This window comes from Petromyzon marinus, chromosome 50, assembly GCF_048934315.1.
Source record: "Petromyzon marinus isolate PM22_M1 ecotype Great Lakes invasive population chromosome 50, UKy_Petmar_22M1.pri1.0, whole genome shotgun sequence".
Taxonomy (NCBI): domain Eukaryota; kingdom Metazoa; phylum Chordata; class Hyperoartia; order Petromyzontiformes; family Petromyzontidae; genus Petromyzon; species Petromyzon marinus.
Genome location: NC_133716.1, coordinates 3,217,705 through 3,243,920, shown reverse-complemented (window position 1 = coordinate 3,243,920; position 26,216 = coordinate 3,217,705). Strand labels below are relative to the sequence as shown.

At 54.3% G+C, this 26,216-nt stretch overlaps 1 long non-coding RNA gene across 2 annotated transcripts in view; it reads left to right on the top strand.

Moving 5' to 3' along the window:
* LOC116953174 (uncharacterized) overlaps positions 1 to 8,686 on the top strand; it is a 55,565-nt gene extending 46,879 nt beyond the window's left edge. For both annotated transcript variants that reach the window (XR_012947169.1, XR_012947168.1), the window contains 2 exons: positions 1,436 to 1,564; positions 8,456 to 8,686. This is a non-coding gene — a long non-coding RNA (uncharacterized LOC116953174). The remainder of the gene's footprint in view (positions 1 to 1,435; positions 1,565 to 8,455) is intronic.
* The last annotated feature ends 17,530 nt before the right edge of the window (positions 8,687 to 26,216 follow it).

Below are 26,216 nucleotides of genomic sequence, written 5' to 3'. Positions count from 1 at the left end.
GTATCCACACGGTGTTCACAACACACTTACCTACTCACTCACCCACTCACTTACCCACTCACTCACTCAATTACCCACTCACTCACCCACTCACTCACCCACTCACTCACCCACTCACTTACCCACTCACTCACCCACTCACTTACCCACTCACTCACTCACCCACTTACTTACCTACTCACTCACTCACCCACTCACCCACTTACTTACCCACTCACTCGCCCACTCATTCGCTCACTCATTCGCTCACTCACCCACTCACTCACTCACCCACTCACTTACCCACTCACTCACCCACTTACTTACCCACTCACTCACCCACTCATTCACTCACGCACCCGCTCACTTACCCACTCACTCACCCACTCACTTTACCACTCACGCACCATACTGCAGATCACATCAACACACTCATACACTCACTCACTCGCCCCCTCACTCATTCGCCCCCTCACCACACCGCGGACCACACTGCATGTCACAAACACACGTTCACACTCAAGCACACACTCGCATGTAATACGTGAGTTGATATTCAATGTGGAGAGCCGTAAACAATCATCATTGTTACCAATTGAAAGTGTTTAAATGCATGAGCGGTATTGGTGTTTTTTTTCCCCCGTGCAATATTTGTTTCGCTTACCCAAACGACTCCCCACTGCTGCACCTTAGCGTGCCCCGTGCTGTGCTCCGTTTCTGTAAATTTACATTTCACTTTCAATTCTGGAGTTCCTGGGCCAGATCTCCCCTTCTACTCCGGCATTCTCTCACGACCCTTGCTCTCTCTCTCTCCGTCTCACCACTCCTCGTCGCCCCCTCCGTCATCTCCATCGCCCCCAACGTTGTTTGCTCCACTTACAACCAGGCCGGCATTGTTGGCAGATGGCTCTGACTCACAATACGCGTCCAGGATCAATACAATCAGTACCACTTTGTGGGCAAATCGATGGCGGCTTTCCCCGAGGGATTGATACTGGTCCCACGTAATGGGAATGTGGATTTTTCTTTCCCACTGCTGGTTCGGAGCTGCCGATGGAGATGAGCAATGCCTGTCCATGTCATCTTCTACTTAGAGACACTCTGGGGAAGGTTTCGAAAGGGTGAAAGTAGAGACCCCAGCGCGACTGCCCGCTCTCGCCCATGCTGGCAGAACGCCCTAAATTGAAGGGCACGTGGGAGGGCGTCACGTCTAACTTTTCCACGCCGAGCAGACGTCTTGGAAGGAGAGACACGTTGCCGAGACTTGTATTCCCAACCTCGCTGCCTGCCGCTTCCACGTGCTATCGCTTGCAGTCCGCCTCTCTGATGTTCTCCGCCGCACTCTGTCGCCCCCCCACCCCCTCTTCTCTTTAACCCTCCAGTTATCGTTTGATCTCTGCAGCCCTTTTATCTCACTTTGCCTCCTCACGCTACGGCGCCCCGACTCTCTCGCCAGATATTATTCTGCGCTCTGGAGGTACGGGGCCACCCGGGTGTGAAATCCCCCTAAATCGAACACAAGTGCCCGCACGATTGAGGTGGATTTCTTCATCATCATCTTCTTCTTCTTCTTCTCCTTCCCAGGGTATGCGGCGCGTTGCGTGAGATCGGGTCTGCGGGGTTCGTTTTATTTTTTAGTTTTTCAAGTTGTAGCTTCTCTCCTCTCCCCTAAAATATTAAAAAATATATATATATATAAAGCTCTCTCACAATTGACTCTTTATATTCACGGCGGTACAATTTATTTCGCAAGGTGCCTGCATGGGTGCCGAGTAGAAACTCGCGGTGCCAATTTTGCAAGCCGGTGGTAAAATGAAGACGTTCAGAAGACGACATGGTAGGTTGTGATTATTGATATCATCGGTATGACTATTTATAGCGCCCGTTAAACCAGGAAGGTCGCCCTGAGTCTCGTAACTCTTTCTCAGGAGGGTCCTGCCAAGATTTCGCAGTAGGAGGGGGGTGGGTGGGTGGTGGAACGGGGAACGATATCGCTACTCGGTGTAATCCCAGATTGTGTAATGATTCAGCATTGGGATGTTATTAGGCCAACGCCGGCTACGCCCCGTGGTTGATTAGTTGCAGGAGGATGCCGGAGAGAACGCGGAGGAAAGCCTCACAGAACTGAGGGATTAGAACGATTTTACTCCGCGTCGAGAGTATTTTGTCGAGGCTTGTAGATGTGATGATGGGAAGCCAGTGCAGGACAGGGGAGTGATCCGGGAGGGGAGGGGGAAGAGAAGACGCAAGGAGAGATGGTGGGAGACTCTGAGGACAGATTTTGGAGGGTCGCCACCGGGTCTCCTGTGCAGCAGCTGCGGGATCTGGCGGAGTGGGAAAGAGAGTGGTGGTGGTGGTCGAATCCCGCTCACGACCGACACCAAGCGACAATTATTTGCACCGCTCCTGGGCTTCCCCTAGGTTGACTCAGCCTCATATGAGTTAGATGGTGCGTTGCGTAAACATTGACACAAGGGAGACCAAGGCGGTCGGGCGTGGTGCTGGCCACCCACCCCCATCATGTGCCGTAGGTGCTACTCGCTAACAGCGCTTGCCCGAAAAAGTCTGTTGAGACTATAACGGGGGGATCTTTGGTGGTGGTTGTGATGATGGTGGTTGTTGTCGTGGCATCAACGGCTCAGGCCACGATGATGACGTCTCGATCTCGATCTTGAAAGGAAATGAAAACGTCAACGAGTGGAACGTCGCGCCGAGCGAGAAGGAGAGAGAGCGAATACTTCCATTTGGCGGTGTCGCCAGCGTCACTTAGAGCGGGGGGGGGGGGTGGAGTGGGGGTGGAGGATTGACTTCGCACGATCCATATCGCCATGGCAACAGAGATCATCTCTTCTCACTTGCGAATTGGATAACGAGTGTTGAAGCGCACCCCCCCCCCTCTTCCCCCCCCCCCCCGCCGCCACCGCCGCTTTGATTTGGGAGACGCGGAGAGTTGGACTCTGGTGGCAATCTGGACGCCTGCCGACCCGGCGCTTATGGGAGGCAAGGGTTGGTGGATCGCGGAGATGATTTGTGAAACTTCCCCCCCGCTACTCCCCTGGGCTGCGATCCTGTCGGGAGTTTAGGCGGTGCAGCCGAGGGCGTTCGCTCACCCAATCTGTGCGGACCTGTCCGTATTATCCCCTCGTGTGTGCTTTCTTTACTTCTGGATGCACGTCGTCGTCATCGGCCGTGGTCAATCCACTGCTGGATGAAAACCTCTCTTTCGTCGTCATCATCGGCCGTGGTCAATCCACTGCTGGATGAAGACCTCCCCGTGCCGACACCCTGCTCTCACGTTCCTACGACGTCACAATCCACCCGGCATCTGCACGTTAACTGACGTCATCATCGCTCCATCTCCCCCTTGGATGCATCCAGGGTCGGTCGGTGGATCGATAGTTCCCGGGGGCCACGGTTTACGTGCAACAGTCTTGGGGGCGGGAGTGCGGGGGGGGGGGGTGGTGTTCATACTTCACCACACCGGTCAATGAGGGTTCGTGAAGGGAGCCTGGCATGGTGCGCGCGCCTCGATCTAGGAGAGCGCCTCAAGCCTGCAGGGCCCTTGGGCACGCGCGCCACCACTGCGCCGCCGCAGTCGGAAGACGTCGGGTCCGTGGTGGCAACAGTGGCGGCCGCAGTCGGGTTCCGCGGGGAATGCTCTGCTCAGCGATGCACTGCCACTGACCGCCACGGACAGCTGACGCTTGAACAAAGTCCAGACGCCGCGTCCGCCAATGCGCACGCGTCCACGCCTTCTGGCATCGCCTCCGCTTAGCCCCGAACCCGGAGCCGGGCGGGCGCCGCCGGCTCGCAAGCGCCGGGGTCTTCCCCTAACCCCGTGCGCGGCGGTGCAGGGGGTGTACAACCACCAATCCTAGCGACCGGCGAATGGCCCTCCCGGTGGCTAATGCGCAAAGAAAGTCAACGCCACCGCCACTGGCTCATAAACCGCGCGCTGTCTCCACGTCGCGCCACAGCGGCAGTCCCCCTCGGTGAAACACCGCGGGCTATAAATACACAGCAGCTGCCGGGACACAGAGGCTTGCCCATCCACCACGGACAGCAGCCACAGGAACCGCCTCCCCGGGTCACGCGCCTGCAATGGATGGGGGAGCCGCTGTGGAACGCGGAACAGAGGGCACGGCCCGCACGCAGGACACGAGCAGCAGCAGCAGCAGCTGCAGCAGAGACCCACCAGAGGGACAGTTGGGAAGACGCAAACATCCTCCCGAATAAGGCCCCTCTCATCCCTCTACCATCATCACCAGCATTGGGCTGCCACACATCGTGTCAGCACTGGCCAAGATAGCTGCTGTCACCTCCACAAATTAAAATACATATAATCTCTCAAATGTGACTACCTCGCGCAGCGCAATAAAGAGTGGAAGGCATCGTGCTTTCTTCGTCTCTGTCAGAGTCTATGGGTCTCTGTGAGAGTCTATGGGTCTCTGGGAGAGTCTATGGGTCTCTGGGAGAGCCTATGGATCTCTGTGAGAGTATATGTGTCTCTGTGAGGGTCTATGGGTCTCTCTGAGAGTCTATGGGTCTCTGGGAGAGTCTATGGGTCTCTGTGAGATTATACTGGGCCCATAAGGCAGCAGCTGTGTTCACAGTTCCTATCCATGTTGGTGGCATTAGCGGAGTACAGGAAAGGAAAGCTTCACTGAGTCTCAAGATTATATTTTAGGAGGGTCCTGGATTTGATTGTTTGGCCAGTTCCATTCATGGGTATTTTGCATTTGAGCGGGATCTGGAGCATCCAGAGAAAGCGCACGCATGCAAGAGGATCACACTCAACGTTTCACACGGATGGGTTCACGAACACACCTTTTTTGTGCTGAGCGGTAGCAACATTTGTGGTCACTTCGAATCACCAAAAAACCAGAGTGGTCGTGAATTGTCGCCTAACATTTACAATCTTTCTCTTCTGCAGTCACGAAACACAGCGGCGCTTTAATTGCTTTCTTTGAAGCAACAACAAACGCCGTAAATGCTCGCGCGGCAAATGTGTTTACTGAGCGCAGCATTACGATGCGAGTCACCAACGCTGATTATGTAACGCGACGTGCTCGCTCAATCAACTAATCCGCCCCTCCCCCCACCGTGGAAATTCATTCCGCGGCAGCTTTTAAAATCTCGTTACGCTTTGATGATTGTGTTGGGCCGCGCGTGCCTTGACAATGCCCCCCCCCCCCACACCACACCGGGGGGGGGTGTCAACGATCGAGCGTTTGTGAGGGATCCCTCGGTGGCGATTGGTAGGGGTCTGGCCACGCTTGGCTGTCGTAACCGAGCCGACAAAGCGCCCAGGGGTATCTGCACCATTGCGGAGGACGCGTTGACTTCTCGGCCGCACCGAGAGATGTTTGTTCATGAGTTTGTGAGCGATAGCGCAGTGCTGACAGTCGCGCCTCGGAGCAAGAAGTTTCCCGGGTTCGATCCCCACTACCCAAGCTTTTCTTTGCGTGGAGTTTGAATGCTCCTTCCCCCCGCTGTTTTGCGTGGGATTCCTTCATTCAGAAGTGGATCGATCAACGGCTGACGGTGATCGTTGCAGGTATGAGCCAACATTGGCATAATTTTGCCCGTCAATTGTGGACAAATACTTCGCGTGCAGAAGAAAAAAACAACCCCCTCCAAAAACTCCTGGACGAACAAACAACAGAACAACAGAACAGCCACTCAACTCGCTCTCTCTCTCTCGCTCTCTCTCTCTCTCGCTCTCTCACTCTGGGTTGGCCTCAAAGAGCTCCGAGAGTGCGGGCGACCCACGCTGCCCGACGCGCGCGAAGCCGACGATCGCACAAGAGAAGGAGAGCCGCGTTTCCCCCTCCAACATCCGCCGGTGCGCGCTCGATAACGATCCGAGGCACCTTGTCCCCCGAGGTCCACGGCATTTGCCTGCCAGCCGAAGAGAAACGCCAAATTAGTTCGTCGGCTCAAACCAACTCTGGGGGGCCCTCTCGCCCGCTGCTTAGCAGCCGCGTTTTTGCCGATGGCCTGGGGAGCATTCTGGGGTGGGAGGAGGGTCCCGGCCGTGGGCCTGAACGCAAGACGACGAATTGGGTTTAATTGGGGCAGCAGGATGACGAAGTGGTCACGCTGAGTGTCTCGCAGCAAAAAGGCCTGGGTTCGACTCTCCACTCTGGCGACTTTCAGTTTTGGATCTCGTAGATTCTCTGTACCCCTCTCCCGCGTGGGGTTCCGTCGGATTCTTCGGCGTCCTCCCATAGCACAACACTGTCACCAATATTGGCCAAACATCCCAGCGGTGAAACATTACCCGTGTAGCGACTCCGACGACACAGTAATGAGAAGAGCCACTTTTATTTAAAGACTTCCACAATACGGGACCCTACTCAAGACTTTTACACAATAAGGGACCCCAGGGCTTCGTCCGTGTCTTCCCGCTTGTATCTCCCTCCGAGCGTCCCCCACTCCTCGTGCTCTCCCCTTATACCTCCCTCAGCCCCCTTTCACGTCCTAGTTTCTACCTCTAGCCAATCCCTGTCCATTCCCTTTAACGGATCCATTTTGTTTTCTCGTTCAACCCCCTTATTAAATCTTGACTTAAAGCTTTCGTGACTGCAGGTATTCATATTCTTTGGGTCTTTCGGTAAAAATAAAATAAGAAAACTACGACGTTTCGATCGCAACACAAGCGGTCGTTACTCACCCACCCACCCACTCACCCACCCACTCATCCACTCACCAACCCACCCACTCACCCACTCACCAACCCACCCACTCACCCACCCACTCACCAATCCACCCAACCACCCACTCACCCACCCACCCACCCACCGATCCACTCACCAACACACCCACCCACTCAACCACCTACCCACCCACCTACTCACCCACCCACTCACCAACCCACCCACTCATCAAACCACCCACCCACTCATCAACCCACCCACCCACTCACCAACCCACCCACTCATCAACCCACCCACCCACTCACCAACCCACCCACTCATCAACCCACCCACCCACTCACCAGCCCACCCACTCACCAACCCACCCACTCACCCACCCACCTACTCACCCACCCACCCACTCATCAGCCCACCCACTCACCCACCCACTCACCCATCCACCCACTCACCAACCCACCCCCACCGTCCCCCGCACGTTGCTGATCTGCAGCTCATGGCCCACCATCGATCGTTCCCGGCCAAACAATGGGGGTGGGGGGGAAGGGGGGGAGAGCCGCTGAGCGAGCTTCATAAATAAGTCGCTCTCACCTTCACGCAGACTTTCAAGACCCATCTGCAAAAAAAAAATAACAATATCACTCGCGAGAGTTAAAGCCGTTTTGTGGTCCGCGTCGAGGCACAATGCGCTAATCTGACAATTACTCACGGATGATAATGACCGTCCCGCCTCTCCTCTCTGCACACTGCCTTGCGAGTGCCGCTCTACTCGCAATCTCGAGCAGCCAGTGCCCAACTCAGCGGACTCGACCCATCAACAAACGTTATTTTTAAACTTTCAAACGATGGGGGGCGTCATCGTGGTCAATGCCGCTGATGCCCCCCCCCACTCGACTCCTCCTCGCCCCCCCCATGCGACACCCACGCTCCCTACCCACCCACCACCACCACACTGCGGATCAACATCCACACTGCTGCGTTCACTCACCACACACTGCAGGTCACCTCGCTTCACGTTTTGCTCCTTTCTTCCCACTGCTCCACTCTGGAATTCCCTTCTCCTCCTCTTCCTCCTCCTCCTCCCATCACCATCATGATGTTTGTCTATTCCCAACCCCAAGCTCTTACAACAACAATCGCCTGACTCTATTCAAGCGGACGCGTAACACCCTCAACTATTACAGTTTTGACGTTAGTGCTGTTTGTTGCTGGCCATTTGGCGTTTTTGGCCCTTTAGGACCTGTGGTCACTGATGGAATATAAAAAAAACCCAAGTCTAATAATCCATTAGCGCAGTAAACCTGGCCCCTGTCATATCCTTTGGTGATATTCGTCATTGTCACAGAAGCGGACATCTGTGACAAAGAGCTTCATAGCTCATCGGATTCCTCCGTTATCAAATACATATTTTGATTCACAAACGTGGGATTCCCACCACTGCCAAAGGGCTGCCAATAGAGATAACTCTAGATCGAGATAAGTGTTTCCCAACATTAATTTAAAGGGATTTCACGTTGAATAAACCTTGTAAGCAAACGACTCTCGGGTTTTCTTCTAACGTTCAGATTATTGTTGTCCCAATGCAAGAGAAAGTTGACCACGTGGGCTGTGTGTTGACCGAGCCACGCGCACCTCTCATCTCTCTCTCTCTCTCTGCGGAGTTCATGGAAAATCCATGCGCACATAATCCCCGGCACTCGACGGCTGCGTCTCTGTGTGATCCACAAACCCCGCGTCGAAGTCTCTGGATGGGCAAGTGTCCCATTGGCAACAGACGCTTTAGATTGAATTTTCACTAAATATTTTTTCTTCTCTCCCAGGCCCCCCGACAGCATTTTCCAGACGTCCGCCTCGAACTGCCTCGCTCGCACCGCCCTCCGCGGACGTCAGCACCTCGAAATATTTTCTGGAGATCAGCCTCGGACAGCTCCGGCTGCAAATAGACCCCAGCGATGAAGGAATGTAAATCCGCGTCTTGTGTCCCCGAGACGTTGCGAGGGCAGATCCAGGCGAGGTGATCACGAGCGCCGCTTGAAGTCGCCCCTCGCGCCGACGGCGAGAGGCGACGCGCGTCCTTTCAGGGGGAGCTCTCGACAAAGGCGCTCCCCAGAGCTCTTGCATTGGAGCCCTTTGATTTCTTGTTTCGATTTCTTGTTTTCTCCCGGCCTTCCTCGACTCCTCTGCTCACTGCTTCCCGTTAATTCCATTAACCCACCCCCCTCGTCTCCCCTCCCTCCAAAATGGCTCTTCCGTCTCGCCCATAATTTGCATCCCAATTATTGCCGGACCTTTTTGTTGTTGTTGTCCGATTGAGTTGTCCACCGCGCCAATCTCATTCGACTGCTCTCCGCGTTCCTTCTCATCGGCTGTGCTGCTCGGCACGTCACGGTTTCGGGTGACAGCCAATCAGTAGGAAGGGGTCACCCGCATGTGGACCGACAAGCTAATTAGACCTGCTGGGTGTATTATTGTTGTTAGTAATTGACAGAGTTCGCCTCTCCGCATCGCTGCACGTGCTCGTGTTTTAGTGCCTCGGACACACTGAGAGATCCCTGAGAGGGCGGGCCGATAACCGCATTTGAGGGACCGTAGATTTGTGGTTTAACCTTCTGCGGAAGGACGGGGAAAAATATCGCGGTTTTTCTTCTTCTTCTCTCTCTCTGCGGGGAGAGCACCGCCACTCTCACCTCGGGGTGAATTACCGCGCCCAGAGCGTCCCTCGATCCCTCGGCGCACGAATCCCGCACCAAGCGCCGTGAACGCGCCGTGCCGAGCCCCCTCTGAGTCGACGCGCCGCGCCGAGCCCTCTTTGAGTGACACCGCGGGGCTGAGACGGCGTCCGTGATGAGCGCGGCCTCCGACGGAGTCGTTGGGCCGAGCCGACGAAGGCGAGCAACGACGCCTGGTCGCCTCTGTCTCCCCACTTCTGAACTTGATAAAATATCACGTGAAAAAAAGAAAGCGGGCACAGTGTTTGATGATCCAGAACTTAACTCCATGATCACTCGCTCACATGCGGGACGTCCCCTCTCTATCATTCTCCCATCGCTATTGCCATGGTTACTGGTCCTGTGAACTCATTGATTCCTCCACCCATGATGAGGACTCGGTCTGCCAGACGGACTCTTTCATCTCAACCACACCGCGTTCAGCCACCCCCACCACCACCACCATCCCACCGCAGGTCACCTCACTTATCTTTCTGATTCTTCCCTCGCGCTGCTTGACTTCCGAATTCCCTCCTACCACCGTCGTCTCCTTCCCCAAGCTCTTAAAATAAATAACCTTGCTCAATTTCTATAAACAGTGTAACTTTTATCCAGTGCAACTGTGAGAGTGCTGTTTATTGCTGGCCGCTTGTCGTATTGGACCTTTGGACCTGTGCTCAGCAACTGTGTCAAACGTAAGACTCGATTTAATGAGCGTGCTGCATTGGATTGTTTGTCCAATCCCATTCATTATGAGCATTGCATATGGGTGGATGGGTGAGTGAGTGAGTGGTTGGATGAGTAGGGAGGCACCACTCTCCCCGCACCACTCTCCTTTCATCACTCTCCTTTCATCACTTTCCCTGCTCCACTCTCCCTGATCCACTCTCCCTGCTCCACTCTTCATGCTCCACTCTCTCTCTGCTCCACTCTCCCTCCTCCACTCTCCCTGCTCCACTCTCCCTCCTCCACTCTCCCTGCTCCACTCTCCCTGATCCACTCTCCCTCCTCCACTCTCCCTCCTCCACTCTCTCTCCTCCACTCTCTCTCCTCCACTCTCCCTCCTCCACTCTCCTTCCTCCACTCTCTCTGCTCCACTCTCTCTCCTCCACTCTCTCTCCTCCACTCTTCCTCCTCCACTCTCTCTCCTCCACTCTCTCTCCTCCACTCTCTCTCCTCCACTCTCTCTCCTCCACTCTCCCTCCTCCACTCTCCCTCCTCCACTCTCTCTCCTCCACTCTCTCTCCTCCACTCTCCCTGCACCGCTCTCCGTGCTCTTGCCCTTTGCCGGATACGTCGAGACAATTAGATGGCAATTAAGCACTTTTATTTATTTAAATAGAAGGATTCCAAACGTGACTCATGGGAACTGTGATGCGGCGAGTTAATTACAAGCCACGCGGCGCTCTGTGCTTGCAATGAGCAACGCGGGCACGCGCGCGCGCGCTCTCCCAAACACGCGCGCACATTCATACAATGACAAAGGTCCCCTGCGTAGCCTTTCACAGACTCTCGGAGCAAGTTGCTGTGAGCGGGATTCTTATTGAGGCGAGCTGAGAGCTCGAGAGGGTGGCTGTGGCGAGCACCCTGCCCGACCGCATGTGTTTCCTCCTACCCCCAGGTACTGATTTAAGCTAAAACGCTATTTTTTTTGTATTTGCATTACCATTGAGCTGTAGAGCTCTGTTTCAGCTGCGACCTGGCTATCACAAATGATAATAGCTCGGCGAAGCGGCTCTATCGTCACGTGGACATTTACAGCAGCTGACAAACGATCCAAACGCGTGACGTTGTTTCGAAATGTGGAGCGGTGAAAACCGGAGGACCCGGAGAAAAAGCCACGCGACCATCGGGAGAGAGAGAGAGAGGCACGCAAACTCCGAATATACAGCAGGCGTCAGGGGCGAGCTCGAACCCGCGACCTCCTGTATATCCGGCGAGGTAGGTAACATCTCGCCACCACGGCTGAGTTACCCTAGACTCAGGTACTCACTTCACCACCTGTCCATGGTTTTCTCAGTCTCCTCGTCCTGTTGTTGAGGAGGCGGCTGCTGTACCGGGAATCACGAGGACGTGAGAAGCCTCGGGTTGCGTCAGTTTGTCCAAACAATGGCAATCACAAATCCACCCACCCGCCGCCCTCGAATAGAGAGAGAACGCGTCCAACACGCGGCTTTGCCCTCGTCTGCCACTGCCAGAATTGCGTCTCGACTTCTCCGCGTGCAACGCGTCCCAGGGAGTGGCACGAAGTCGAACCCGGCGCTTCCACCTCGGCGCTGTGAGTCTGCGTCTTGGCAGTGGTGCGCTGACCACCAATAACAAGGGACGCTCAGCACAGTGCCCGATAACCCCGGGGCCCTAGAAGTAAACCCGAGACATATACTTAGCTCTTTCGGTAAAGTCACGTCGAAGGGAAACAATAAAATAATAAAATATATAAAACAATAAAAATTCTCACGACGTTTCGACCATAACACCAACGGACATCATCAGGTGTGAAAAACCCAACGGCAAGAAACAATTGAAAGAAGTGTCGGCACGCATAAATTTATTTATTTAAAAACGGTGTTTGTATTTATTAAAAAACGTTAGCGCCACGGGCAGCGATTTGGCAGTTCATTTAGAAGGACGAGTCCATCTATGTTCTGAAAAGAGGAGGGGGGAGACGAAAAATTAATGTATGCTGTCTGAAAGCCACCGTAAGCGTGAACAATCAATTAAGACCTGAAATGGTTTATCAAATCCTTCCAATGATTGCTAAGCCAGAATCCATCTTCTCGGTTGAAATTGTCTCTGTGCTTGTATATGTGGATAGCCTCATGAACGAATCTCTCATGGTAGCCAGATGGCTTACAAAGAACCTCTGTTTGTGTTATGGTCGAAACGTCGTGAGAATTGTATTGTTTTATATATATTTTATTATTTGATTGTTTCCCTTCAACGTGACTTTACCGAAAGAGCTAAGAATATGAATTACTGCAGTCACGAAAGCTTTAAATCAAAATTTAAACCCGAGACGTTCGTGGGTGACCTGTCGCACCCTGGACATTCTTCATAGCAGAGAGAACAATTCTGGGAAGATGGGCCATTGCACCAAAATGTAATGTATTTTATATATATATTTGGATCTTTCAGGGCAACATTGTCACCGAGGAGAGTGTGAAGTCTGCGCTGTCTGACACTGAAGCGCAGCGAGCAGGGCCGCAACGCACGTCACTGGGACCACGTTGACACCTGCAGAGTGAGGGGTGCACACCCACCCACACGCCCATACACCCACACGCACACCCACCCTCCCACACGCACACCCACCCACACGCACACCCACCCACATGCACACCCACCCACCCACACGCACACCCACCCACACGCACACCCACTCACACGCACACCCACGCACACCAACCCACACGCACACCAACCCACCCACACGCACACCAACCCACCCTCCCACACGCACACCCACCCACACGCACACCCACCCACACCAACCCACCCACACGCACACCCACCCACACGCACACACACCCACACGCACACCCACCCACCCGCACACCCACCCACACACACATCCACACGCATACACGCACACCCACCCACCCGCACACTGCCCCACACGAACACCAACCCACACGCACACCAACCCACCCACACGCACACCAACCCACCCGCACACCCACACGCATACACGCACACCCACCCACACGCACACCCACCCACACGCACGACCCACCCACCCCCCGGCACACTCCCACACTCTCGCAAACACAACGCCGCCTCTGAACCGCGGAGCCGTCGGCCGTGCGAGAGAACTCGCAAGGCGGCTCCCGCTTGGCCCTGCGCTGGCAGGCAGCCGTGGGCGGGTGGTCCGGGCGGTGAGTGGCGAGGACACGGAGCTGACAGACAGCGAATCCGTCACGGAGCGCGGTTCCAGAATGTAGCAATGCGGTGCTGCTGGGCGGTTGTGGACGGATGTTCCTGGCGTTAGGGAACATCCAAATGTGGCAGGATGGTGCTGTGGTGAACACCCGCGCCTCACAGCAGCAAGGGCGGAGGTTCGATTCACGACTCGGGAGCCTTTCTGTGTATGGTGGGCGAGTGTGTGTGTGGAGTGTGTGTGTGTGGAGTGTGTGTGTGTGTGGAGTGTGTGTGTGTGGAGTGTGTGTGTGGAGTGTGTGTGGAGTATGTGGAGTGTGTGGAGTATGTGGAGTGTGTGGAGTATGTGGAGTGTGTGGAGTGTGTGTGTGGGGAGTGTGTGTGTGGAGTGTGTGTGTGTGTGGAGTGTGTGTGTGTGTGGAGTGTGTGTGTGTGTGGAGTGTGTGTGGAGTGTGTGTGTGGAGTGTGTGTGTGGAGTGTGTGTGTGGGTAGTGTGTGTGTGGGTAGTGTGTGTGTGGAGTGTGTGTGTGGAGTGTGTGTGTGGAGTGTGTGTGTGGAGTGTGTGTGTGGAGTGTGTGTGTGGAGTGTGTGTGTGGAGTGTGTGTGTGGAGTGTGTGTGTGGAGTGTGTGTGTGGAGTGTGTGTGTGGAGTATGTGTGTGGAGTGTGTGTGTGTAATGTGTGTGGAGTGTGTGTGTGTATAGTGTGTGTGTAGTGTGTGTGTGGAGTATGTGTGTAGTGTGGAGTGTGTGTGGAGTGTGTGTGGAGTGTGTGTGTGTGGAGTGTGTGTATGTGTGTGTGTGGTGTGTGGAGTGTGTGTGTGTGGAGTGTGTGTGGAGTGTGTGTGGCAAGGATTATTCAACATCGCCTTGCCAGGCACGCTGAGGAGAGGCTTGCGGAGCCCCAATGCGGTTTCAGGAAAGGGCGGTCCTGCACAGATGCCATATTTTCTGTCCGTCTGCTACAGCAGAGGTGTAGGGAATTCCAACAAGACCTACATCTCTGCTTTATTGACCTGGTCAAGGCCTATGATACCATCAGTAGGCCTGGGCTCTGGGTTGTTCTTCGTGCTTTTGGAGTACCTGACCCTCTGCTCACGATCATTAAGGACCTTCATAATGGTGAGCGGGCCCGGGTAAAACTGCGTGGCCGGGAGTCAGAGCCATTCCCTGTACACCTTGGGGTGCGACAGGGATGTCCTCTGGCTCCCACATTATTTAACATCTATTTTGACCACGTAGTTCGTGAAGCCTTCAATAGCTGTACCGGGGGAATCTCCATATGGTACAGATATAATGGGAGGCTGATCGATGCCCGGGTGCGGTCAAGGGATGGCTCGCTATTGCTCAACCACGTTATGTATGCTGCTGATTTGGTAATAGCTGCTCATTCAGAGGAGGAGTTGGAGACGCTGCTGCTGAGACTGGAGCGTGCCACTAAGAGGTGGGGCCTTACCATCAGCCCCACCAAAACTAAGCACCTGCCTGGGTATTTTGTACCATCGGACACTCCACCCCTACAACTCCCAATCGGTGATGGGGCAGTTGTGGAGAGAGTGGAGAGTTTCCCATACCTGGGCAGTGTGCTTATGACTGGCTCCAGTTTAACAGCAGAGGTCTCATTCCGAATCAGTCGAGCGGCAATATCTTTTCATCGGTTGCGTAACGCTGTGTGGAAGCTACCTGTTCTGTCGCTCCGCACTAAGCTTCAGGTCTTCTCGGCCACGGTCATTCCCTCCCTTCTCTACGCTTGCGAAACGTGGACCCCCCTAATGGAACAACTTCGCCGGTTAGAAACATTTAGGCTGGCCTTCCTACGATCCATCCTGGGTTTAACCAGACTGGATTGTGTGAGGAGCTCATAAATCCTTGAAAGATCTGGGCAAGGTCCCATCGGTGAGCTCCTCCGGCGGGCCAGGCTGTGATGGTTGGGTCATGTAGCCCGCATGCCCAGCCACCGCATGCCGAAACAGCTTTAGTTCGGCCGGATCGAGGGGGAAAACGGGCGCGGCACGGGCTAGAGAAGAGATGGAGTGATGTGGTACAGGAGGACGTGGAGCTGAGTGGACTTGCCGATGACTGGTACCAGCGGTCTCAAGATCGGCCTCTGTGGAGGAGGCTCGTGAAGGACGCTACTGGGCAGTTGGAGGTAGTCGCCCTCCAACAACAACGGAGGGCAGAGGAGCGACGCTCACAACAACGAACGGAGCGCCGGGTGGCTGAAGCACAGCGGGTTGGCACAGTAGGGGGCACAGGTGGTGCATCAGCCAGTCATCTCAGTCAGTCGACCCGTGGCACCTGGGTCTGCCCCGTGACCTCCTGCCAGCGGGCGTTCGACACTTCACGTGGCCTCAGGGTGCACATATCCTGGCACAAGCGTCGTGGTGACGTCACCGCCACTTAGTGGTGAATGGCGGTTGTTGTTGTGTGGAGTATTTGTGTGGTGTGTGTGTGTGGAGTGTGTGTATGTGGAGTGTGTGTGTGGAGTGTGTGTATGTGGAGTGTGTGTGTGTGGAGTGTGTGTGGAGTATGTGGAGTGTGTGAGTGTGTGTGTGTGTGGAGTGTGTGTGTGGAGTGTGTGTGTGGAGTGTGTCTGTGGAGTGTGTGTGTGTGGAGTGTGTGTGGAGTGTGTGTGTGTGGAGTGTGTGTGGAGTGTGTGGAGTGTATGTGGAGTGTGTGTCTGTGGAGTGTGTGTCTGTGGAGTGTGTGTATGTGGAGTGTGTGTGTGTGGAGTATGTGGAGTGTGTGAAGTGTGTGTGTGTGGAGTGTGTGTGTGTGTGTGGAGTGTGTGTGTGGAGTGTGTCTGTGGAGTGTGTGTGTGTGTGGAGTGTGGAGTGTGTGTGGAGTGTGTGTGTGTGGATTGTGTGTGTGTGGAGTGTGTGTGTGTGGAGTGTGTGTGTGTGGAGTGTGTGTGGAGTGTGTGGAGTGTATGTGGAGTGTGTGTGGAGTGTGTCTGTGGAGTGTGTGTCTGTGGAATGTGTGTGGAGTGTGTGTCTGTGGAGTGTGTGTGTGTGTGGAGTGTGTGTGGAGTGTGTGTGGAGTGTGTGTGTGTGTGGAGTGTGTGTGTGTGGAATGTGTGTGTGTGTGTGGAGTGTGTGTGGAGCGTGTTTGGAATGTGTGGAGTGTGTGTGTGTGGAGTGTGTTTGGAGTGTGTGGAGTGTGTGTGTGTGGAGTGTGTGTGGAGTGTGTGGAGTGTGTTTGTGTGGAGTGTGTGGAGTGTGTGTGTGGAGTGTGTGTGTGTGTGGAGTGTGTGTGTGCGGAGTTTGTATGTGTGGAGTGTGTGCGTGTGGAGTTTGTGTGGAGTGTGTGTGTGGAGAGTGTGTGGGTGTGGAGTGTGTGTGTGTGTGGAGTGTGTTTGGAGTGTGTGGAGTGTGTGTGTGTGTGCAGTGTGTGTGGAGTGTGTGGGGTCTGTTTGTGTGGAGTGTGTGGAGTGTGTGTATGGAGTGTGTGTGTGGAGTGTGTGTGTGCGGAGTTTGTATTTGTGGAGTGTGTGCGTGTGGAGTGTGTGTGGAGTGTGTGTGTGTGTGGAGAGTGTGTGGGTGTGGAGTGTGTATGGAGTGTGTATGTGGAATGTGTGTGTGGAGTGTGTGTATGTGGAGTGTGTTTGTGTGGTGTGTGTGTGGAGTCTGTGTGTGGAGTGTGTGTGTGTGGAGTGTGTGTATGTGGAGTGTGTGTGTGTGGAGTGTGTGTGTGGAGTCTGTGTGTGTGTGGAGTGTGTGTGTGTGGAGTGTGTGTGTGTAGAGTGTGTGTGTGTGGAGTGTGTGTGGAGTGTGTGTGTGTGGAGTGTTTGTGTGTGTGGGTGTGTGTGGAGTGTTTGGGTGTGGAGTGTGTGTGTGTGGAGTCTGTGTGTGGAGTGTGTGTCTGTGGTGTGTGTCGAGTGTGTGTAGAGTGTGTGTCTGTGGTGTGTGTGTGGAGTGTGTGCGGAGTGTGTGGAGTGTGTGTGTGTAGTGTGTGTGTGTGGAGTGTGTGTGTGTGGAGTGTGTGTGGAGTGTGTGTGAAGTGTGTGTGTGGAGTGTGTGTGTGTGTGGAGTGTGTGTATGTGGAGTGTGTGTGTGGAGTGTGTGTGTGTGGAGTGTGTGTGTGTGGAGTGTGTGTGTGTGTGGAGTCTGTGTGTGGAGTGTGTGTGTGTGGAGTGCGTGTCTGTGGTGTGTGTGTGGAGTGTGTGTGAAGTGTGTGTGTGGAGTGTGTGTGTGTGTGGAGTGTGTGTATGTGGAGTGTGTGTGTGGAGTGTGTGTGTGTGGAGTGTGTGTGTGTGGAGTGTGTGTGTGTGTGGAGTCTGTGTGTGGAGTGTGTGTGTGGAGTGTTTGTGTGTGCAGTGTGTGTGTGTGGAGTGTGTGTATGTGTATGTGGAGTCTGTGTGTGGAGTGTGTGGAGTGTGCGGAGTGTGTGTGGAGTTTGTGTGTGTGGAGTGTGTGTGTGTGGAGTGTGTGTGTGTGGAGTGTGTGGGTGGAGTCTGTGTGTGGAGTGTGTGTGTGGAGTGTGTGTCTGTGGTGTGTGTGTGTGTGTGTGGAGTATGTGTGAAGTGTGTGTGTGGAGTGTGTGTCTGTGGTGTGTGTGGAGTGTGTGTGGAGTGTGTGCGGAGTGTGTGGAGTGTGTGTGTGGAGTGTGTGTGGCGTGTGTGTCTGTGGCATGTGTGGAGTGTGTGTCTGTGGTGTGTGTGTGTGGAGTCTGTGTGTGGAGTGTGCGTGTGTGGAGTGTGTATGTGGAGTGTGTGTGTGTAGAGTGTGTGTGTGTGGAGTGTGTGTGGAGTGTGTGTGTGTGGAGTGTTTGTGTGTGTGGGTGTGTGTGGAGTGTTTGGGTGTGGAGTGTGTGTGTGTGGAGTCTGTGTGTGGAGTGTGTGTCTGTGGTGTGTGTCGAGTGTGTGTAGAGTGTGTGTCTGTGGTGTGTGTGTGGAGTGTGTGCGGAGTGTGTGGAGTGTGTGTGTGTGTAGTGTGTGTGTGTGGAGTGTGTGTGTGTGGAGTGTGTGTGGAGTGTGTGTGTGTGTGTGGAGTCTGTGTGTGGAGTGTGTGTGTGTGGAGTGCGTGTCTGTGGTGTGTGTGTGGAGTGTGTGTGAAGTGTGTGTGTGGAGTGTGTGTGTGTGTGGAGTGTGTGTATGTGGAGTGTGTGTGTGGAGTGTGTGTGTGTGGAGTGTGTGTGTGTGTGGAGTGTGTGTGTGTGTGGAGTCTGTGTGTGGAGTATGTGTGTGGAGTGTTTGTGTGTGCAGTGTGTGTGTGTGGAGTGTGTGTATGTGTATGTGGAGTCTGTGTGTGGAGTGTGTGGAGTGTGCGGAGTGTGTGTGGAGTTTGTGTGTGTGGAGTGTGTGTGTGTGGAGTGTGTGTGTGTGGAGTGTGTGGGTGGAGTCTGTGTGTGGAGTGTGTGTGTGGAGTGTGTGTCTGTGGTGTGTGTGTGTGTGTGTGGAGTATGTGTGAAGTGTGTGTGTGGAGTGTGTGTCTGTGGTGTGTGTGGAGTGTGTGCGGAGTGTGTGGAGTGTGTGTGTGGAGTGTGTGTGGCGTGTGTGTCTGTGGCATGTGTGGAGTGTGTGTGGAGTGTGTGTCTGTGGTGTGTGTGTGTGGAGTCTCTGTGTGGAGTGTGCGTGTGTGGAGTGTGTGTATGTGGAGTGTGTGTGTGTGGCGTGTGTGTGTGGAGTCTGTGTTTGTGGAGTGTGTGTGTGTGGAGTGTGTGTGTGTAGAGTGTGTGTGTGTGGAGTGTGTGTGGAGTGTGTGTGTGTGTGGAGTGTTTGTGTGTGTGTGTGGGTGTGTGTGGAGTGTTTGTGTGTGGAGTGTGTGTGTGTGTGGAGTCTGTGTGTGGAGTGTGTGTCTGTGGTGTGTGTGGAGTGTGTGTAGAGTGTGTGTCTGTGGTGTGTGTGTGGAGTGTGCGGAGTGTGTGGTGTGTGTGTAGTGTGTGTGTGTGGAGTGTGTGTGTGTGGAGTGTGTGTGTGTGTGTGGAGTGTGTGTGCAAAACAACCCCCTACCTCCTCGCGGTGCCGGACGGGCAACTCTGTCGTGGACAGCGCTGTGGGGGGAGTTCCAATTTTGATTGGCTCCTCCCCTCATGGCATATGTGTCCACCACAGGGGCTAAACGGGGGCTCTGGACGGGTGCGAGGGGCTGGTAACCCCTCCACCTTCAATTAATTACCACAAAACCACGAATTAAACTGAAATATGTAACAACTAAGCTTGTGCCGGAGGCCCCGGGGGGCCAGGCGTCTATGACGTCTCCTGGCCAAACCCCAATTGGCGGAGCCAGGAGATTGAATACCTACCCTCGGGGCTACTCCAGAAACAACGAAAAGCCACTACGGGTGGCCACGTGGAATGTTCGAACGCTCACTGCAGAGGAGAGGCTGCCACTCCTCTGTCGGGAGCTGGACCGGTACCGCCTGGATCTATGCGGCATTCAGGAGGTCCGGTGGACCGGCTCTGGCTCCTGCCACCATGAGGGGTGGACAGTCCTCTACTCGGGGCAGCAGACTGCCAAACAACAGGGTGTGGGTCTTCTTTTGAACAAAAGAATGAAGGGGGCGTGGGAGCGTGGCGGTGAGGTGTGGGAAGCTGTAAGCCCCAGGCTACTTTGGGCTCGCCTTCCCATCAACCGGAGGCGAGGAATGGTGGTCGTGGTTACTTATGCCCCCACCGAAGATGAACATCCGTGGAGGGATGCAGGCAAAGCCGATGAGTCAGATGCCTTCTATGACCTCCTGTCACAGGTGCTGGCTAAAGTGGCCCCTCGGGATAGAGTCATCATGTTGGGTGACTTCAATGCCCGAGTTGGTCATGATACCGGCACCTGGTCTGGAGTGATTGGAGGGCATGGGCCAGATCAGCTCAATAACAACGGTAGGAGGCTGCTAGATTTTTGTGCAGCCCATGGGCTTGTAATTACCAACACGCTGTTCCGGCATCGGCGCATCCACACAACATCATGGATGCATGCCGGGTCCAAGCAAGAACATCTGCTGGACTACATAGTGACGGACCAGCGAATGCGAGCTCATGTCCTTGACACCAGGACCTACCGTGGAGCTGATCTGCCCTCTGACCATCGACTAGTCATCTGTAAGATGCGCCTGCCATTCTTCCACTCCGGTGGTGGGTGTACACCCAGGACCCCATTCCAACCTAAAGTGGCCTGGTCTCAGTTATCTGATGAAAGTTGCAAGCGAGAATTTCATCATCGCTTGCGGCTGGGATTGGCATCGTCCCCGACTCCTCCTGATGTCGAGGGTAAATGGGCGAGGTTTAGGACTGTGACTCATGCAGCTGCAATGGCTGCTTTGGGTACGCGGTCCTCCCCAGACACCCTGGATGACAGAGGAGTTGTTCAGGATGGTTGAGAAAAAGCGACAGGCCCACTGTCATCGGCTACAGAATCCCACGTCAGAGAATGAGGAGGCTTACCGCAGCCTTCGCTCGGAGGTTCGGAGAGCTGTGAGGCGCTGCAAGGATGGGTGGTGGTCGCGGGTTGCTGAGGAGATGGAGTCTGCCTCAGTGGCCCGTGATCACAAATCTCTATTTAACTCCATCAAAAAAGTAACCTGCAGCGCCACACCTATTACCATCATTAGGGGAAAAAACGGTGATCCAATTTCCGACCCCCAGGAACAGGTTCGCAGATTTGCTGAGCATTTCTGTGAGGTCCTGGGGGAGGGAAAATCCCTCAGACAGGAAAACATCGTGGCACAAAGTGAGGATGACCCTGCTGAGGCTGCGGTGCCTCAAATATTGGATGAAGTCACCCCCTGTGAGTGGCTGGCTGAGGTGCCATCTGCTGAGGAAGTATTGAAGGCGATCCGGAGTCTGAGACCAGAAAAGGCAGCGGGCAGAGATGATCTCCCAAGCGAAATGCTGAGGGAGGGTGGTGTTTGTGCACAGACTGCCCTATCTGACATCATAACAACAGTCTGGACCACTGGACGGGTTCCGCAGGATTGGAAGGATGCCCTGGTGGTCCCCCTTTTTAAGAAGGGGGACCGCACAGACTGTAACAACTACAGGGGCATCTCACTCCTCAGTGTGCCGGGAAAGGTCCTGGCAAGGATTATTCAGCATCGCCTTGCCAGGCACGCTGAGGAGAGGCTTGCGGAGCCCCAATGCGGTTTCAGGAAAGGGCGGTCCTGCACAGATGCCATATTTTCTGTCCGTCTGCTACAGCAGAGGTGTAGGGAATTCCAACAAGACCTACATCTCTGCTTTATTGACCTGGTCAAGGCCTATGATACCATCAGTAGGCCTGGGCTCTGGGTCGTTCTTCGTGCTTTTGGAGTACCTGACCCGATGCTCACGATCATTAAGGACCTTCATGATGGTGAGCGGGCCCGGGTAAAACTACGTGGCCGGGAGTCAGAGCCATTCCCTGTACACCTTGGGGTGCGACAGGGATGTCCTCTGGCTCCCACATTATTTAACATCTATTTTGACCACGTGGTTCGTGAAGCCTTCAATAGCTGTACCGGGGGAATCTCCATATGGTACAGATATAATGGGAGGCTAATCGATGCCCGGGTGCGGTCAAGGGATGGCTCCCTATTGCTCAACCACGTTATGTATGCTGATGACTTGGTAATAGCTGCTCAGTCAGAGGAGGAGTTGGAGATGCTGCTGCTGAGACTGGAGCGTGCCACTAAGAGGTGGGGCCTTACCATCAGCCCCACCAAAACTAAGCACCTGCCTGGGTATTTTGTACCATCGGACACTCCACCCCCACAACTCCCAATCGGTGATGGGGCAGTTGTGGAGAGAGTGGAGAGTTTTCCATACCTGGGCAGTGTGCTTATGACTGGCTCCAGTTTAACAGCAGAGGTCTCACTCCGAATCAGTCGAGCGGCAATATCTTTTCATCGGTTGCGTAACGCTGTGTGGAAGCTACCTGGTCTGTCGCTCCGCACTAAGCTTCAGGTCTTCTCGGCCACGGTCATTCCCTCCCTTCTCTACGCTTGCGAAACGTGGACCCCCCTAATGGAACAACTTCGCCGGTTAGAAACATTTAGGCTGGCCTTCCTACGATCCATCCTGGGTTTAACCAGACTGGATTGTGTGAGGAGCTCACAAATCCTTGAAAGATCTGGGCAGGGTCCCATCGGTGAGCTCCTCCGGCAGGCAAGGCTGCGATGGCTGGGTCATGTAGCCCGCATGCGCAGCCACCGCATGCCGAAGCAGCTTTTGTTTGGCCGGATTGAGGGGGCTAAGCGGGCGCGGCACGGGCTAGAGAAGAGATGGAGTGATGTGGTACAGGAGGACGTGGAGCTGAGTGGACTTGCCGATGACTGGTACCAGCGGTGTCAAGATCGGCCTCTGTGGAGGAGGCTCGTGAAGGATGCTACTGGGCAGTTGGAGGCAGTCGCCCTCCAACAACAACGGAGGGCGGAGGAGCGACGCTCACAACAGCGAGCGGAGCGCCGGGTGGCTAAAGCACAGCAGGTTGGCACAGTAGGGGGCACAGGTGGTGCATCAGCCAGTCATCTCAGTCAGTCGACCCGTGGCACCTGGGTCTGCCCCGTGACCTCCTGCCAGCGGGCGTTCGACACTTCACGTGGCCTCAGGGTGCACATAGCCTGGCACAAGCGTCGTGGTGACGTCACCGCCACTTAGTGGTGAATGGCGGTTGTTGTTGTTGTTGTTGTGTGTGTGTGTGGAGTCTGTGTGTGGAGTGTGTGTGTGTGGAGTGCGTGTCTGTGGTGTGTGTGTGTGTGGAGTGTGTGTGAAGTGTGTGTGTGGAGTGTGTGTGTGTGTGTGGAGTGTGTGTATGTGGAGTGTGTGTGTGGAGTGTGTGTGTGTGGAGTGTGTGTGTGTGGAGTCTGTGTGTGGAGTGTGTGTGGAGTGTTTGTGTGTGCAGTGTGTGTGTGTGGAGTGTGTGTATGTGTATGTGGAGTCTGTGTGTGTGTGTGGAGTGTGTGGAGTGTGCGGAGTGTGTGTGGAGTTTGTGTGTGTGGAGTGTGTGTGTGTGGAGTGTGTGTGTGTGGAGTGTGTGGAGTCTGTGTGTGGAGTGTGTGTGTGGAGTGTGTGTCTGTGGTGTGTGTGTGTGGAGTATGTGTGATGTGTGTGTGTGGAGTGTGTGTCTGTGGTGTGTGTGGAGTGTGTGTGGAGTGTGTGCGGAGTGTTTGGAGTGTGTGTGTGGAGTGTGTGTGGAGTGTGTGTCTGTGGTATGTGTGGAGTGTGTGTGGAGTGTGTGTCTGTGGTGTGTGTGTGTGGAGTGTGTGTGAAGTGTGTGTGTGGAGCGTGTGTCTGTGGTGTGTGTGGAGTGTGTGTGTGTGGAGTGTGTGTGGAGTGTGTGTGTGTGTGTAGGGTGTGTGGAGTGTGTGTGTGGAGTGTGTGTGTGGAGTGTGTGTGGAGTGTGTCTGGAGTGTGTGGAGTGTGTGTGCTGAGTGTGTGTGGAGTGTTTGTGTGGAGTGTGTGTGTGTGGAGTGTGTGTGTGTGGAGTCTGTGTGTGGAGTGTGTGTGAGAAGTGTGTGTCTGTGGTGTGTGTGTGTGTGGAGTGTGTGTATGTGGTGTGTGTGGAGTGTGTGTGTGGAGTGTGTGCGGAGTGTGTGGAGTGTGTGTGTGGAGTGTGTGTGGAGTGTGTGTGTGTGTGGAGTGTGTGTCTGTGGTGTGTGTGGAGTGTGTGTGTGTGGAGTGTGTGTGGAGTTTGTGTGTTGAGTGTGTGTGGAGTGTGTGTGTGTGTGGAGTGTAGGTGGAGTGTGTGTGGAGTGTGTGTGTGTGTGTGGAGTGTGTGTGGAGTGTGTGTGTGGAGTGTGTGTGGAGTGTGTGTGTGTGTGGAGTGTGTGTGGAGTGTGTGTGTGTGGAGTCTGTGTGTGTGGAGTGTGTGTCTGTGGTGTGTGTGGAGTGTATGTGAAGTGTGTATGTGGAGTGTGTGTCTGTGGTGTGTGTGGAGTGTGTGTGTGTGGAGTGTGTGTGGAGTGTGTGCGGAGTGTGTGGAGTGTGTGTGTGGAGTGTTTGTGTGGAGTGTGAGTGTGGAGTGTGTGTGTGTGGAGTGTGTGTGTGTGTGCAGTGTGTGTGTGGAGTGTGTGTGTGTGGAGTCTGTGTGTGGAGTGTGTGTGCGGAGTGTGTGGAGTGTGTCTGTGGTGTGTGGGTGTGGAGTGTGTGTCTGTGGTGTGTGTGTGTGAAGTGTGTGTGGTGTCTGTGTGTTCTTCCCCCTCACTCTCCCTGTTCTGCAGTGTGTGTCTGTGTGGTGGTCGCGAATTTCCTAGGAGATGCCAACTGCCTCAGTTGCGCACAATCACAAATCACTCTTTAATTCCACGAACAAAAAAGTTACTTGCAGCGCCCACACTAATTACCACCCTTAAGAACAGCCGAGGAAAACCCCTCGGCTCACACAACGTCACGGGACGTTGGGGCCGCGGTGCCTCAAATATTGGAGGAGGTTGGCCGCTTCCCGTGAGTTCGTTGGCCAAGGTGCCATCTGCAGAGGACGTGCGAAGGGCGATCGAGAGCCCAAGACGATGTAAAGCGTCCGGGGACAAATGACCTCTCAGGCGAACTGCTGAGAGAGGGAACCGTGGCGCTGGACACCCATCCCCAACATGCGCTGTGCCCACAATTCGGAGGTGCTAACAGCGCTTAACCCCCACAGTGTGTATTGGCGATAAGGGGGCTGGTCTTTATCTTAGGGTGTGCGTGTGTGTGTATGTTGAGCTTCTTTCGTGCCGCACGTAGCCAACCGTGCTAATCGGAGGTGCGGAGAGTATTTGTGTGTGTGTGTGAGTTTGTATACCACTAGCTGGGTGTGTTTGTGCGTGTGTGTACCTGGTGCGGTGTGTAAATATCGCCACTAGGGAGACAAAGGCGGTCCGGCGTGGTGCTGGTCACCCACCCCCTCGTGTACCAGCACTTGCCCAAGTAGTTTGTTCAATGCTATACGATGGATATTTTGCTTTGTGACTTTGTTTTTCAGTAGCTGAGTGTGTGACAGTGTTTGTGAGTGTGTCTGTGCGTGTGTGAGTTTGTGTATCAGTAGCTGAGTGTGTGACAGTGTTTGTGAGTGTGTCTGTGCGTGGGTGAGTTTGTGTATCAGTAGCTGAGTGTGTGACAGTGTTTGTGAGTGTGTCTGTGCGTGTGTGAGTTTGTGTATCAGTAGCTGAGTGTGTGACAGTGTTTGTGAGTGTTTCTGTGCGTGTGTGAATTTGTGTATCAGTGGCTGAATGTGTGACAGTGTGTGTGAGTGTGTCTCTGCGTGTGAGTTTGTGTATCAGTAGCTGAGTGTGCTGTGTGTCTCATCAACTTACTCCACTGCAACTTCTCTGGTCACGAACGACTATTGAGGATTACCTCTGGTTCCACTCAGCCCGAAATTAATACCTTTCAAGAGGCTTTAAATGTGTCCATGTGTTTATCAGTGCACACCTCTCTCTCTCTCCCGCTTATAGCTTGGCTCCTGTGGTCATTAACAGTTTCATTATGAGCCCATTTTTATCGTTCACTTAACATCATCTTTTTTTAGCGCGGCATTTTAAAATTTTATGGCCTAAAAACATGTTTTGAGAACACAACGAGGCGGCTGGATGCTGTAATGAGACGCCGGGGTGTCAGAGTGTATGTGAGAAAGTGTGTGTGTGTGCTTGCTAACAGAACTTGCCCCTACAGTCTGTTAAGGCTATATGGGGGATCTTTATCTTTTATCTTAGTGCGTGTGAGTGTGCGCTCGCTAACAGCACTTGCCCCTACAGTCTGTTAAGGCTATATGGGGGATCGATAGTGTAACGGGGGAGCGGTAGTGTAACGGTTAGCGCGCTGCGCTATGAACCAGGCGACCCGGGTTCGATTCCCGCTCACGGCCAACACCCGGTGACGATTTTATGAATTTTATGAATCGGTCCTGGGCCTCCCGTAGGTTGACTCAGCCTGAAATGTGTACCTGGTGCGATGTGTAAACATCGCCACTGGGGAGACAAAGGCGGTCGGGCATGGTGCTGGCCACCAACCCCCTCGTGTACCGTTCCGGTCTTCGTAGGTGCTCGCTAACAGCACTTGCCCCTACAGTCTGTTAAAGCTATACGGGGGATCGTTGTCTTTGTGTGCGGTAGT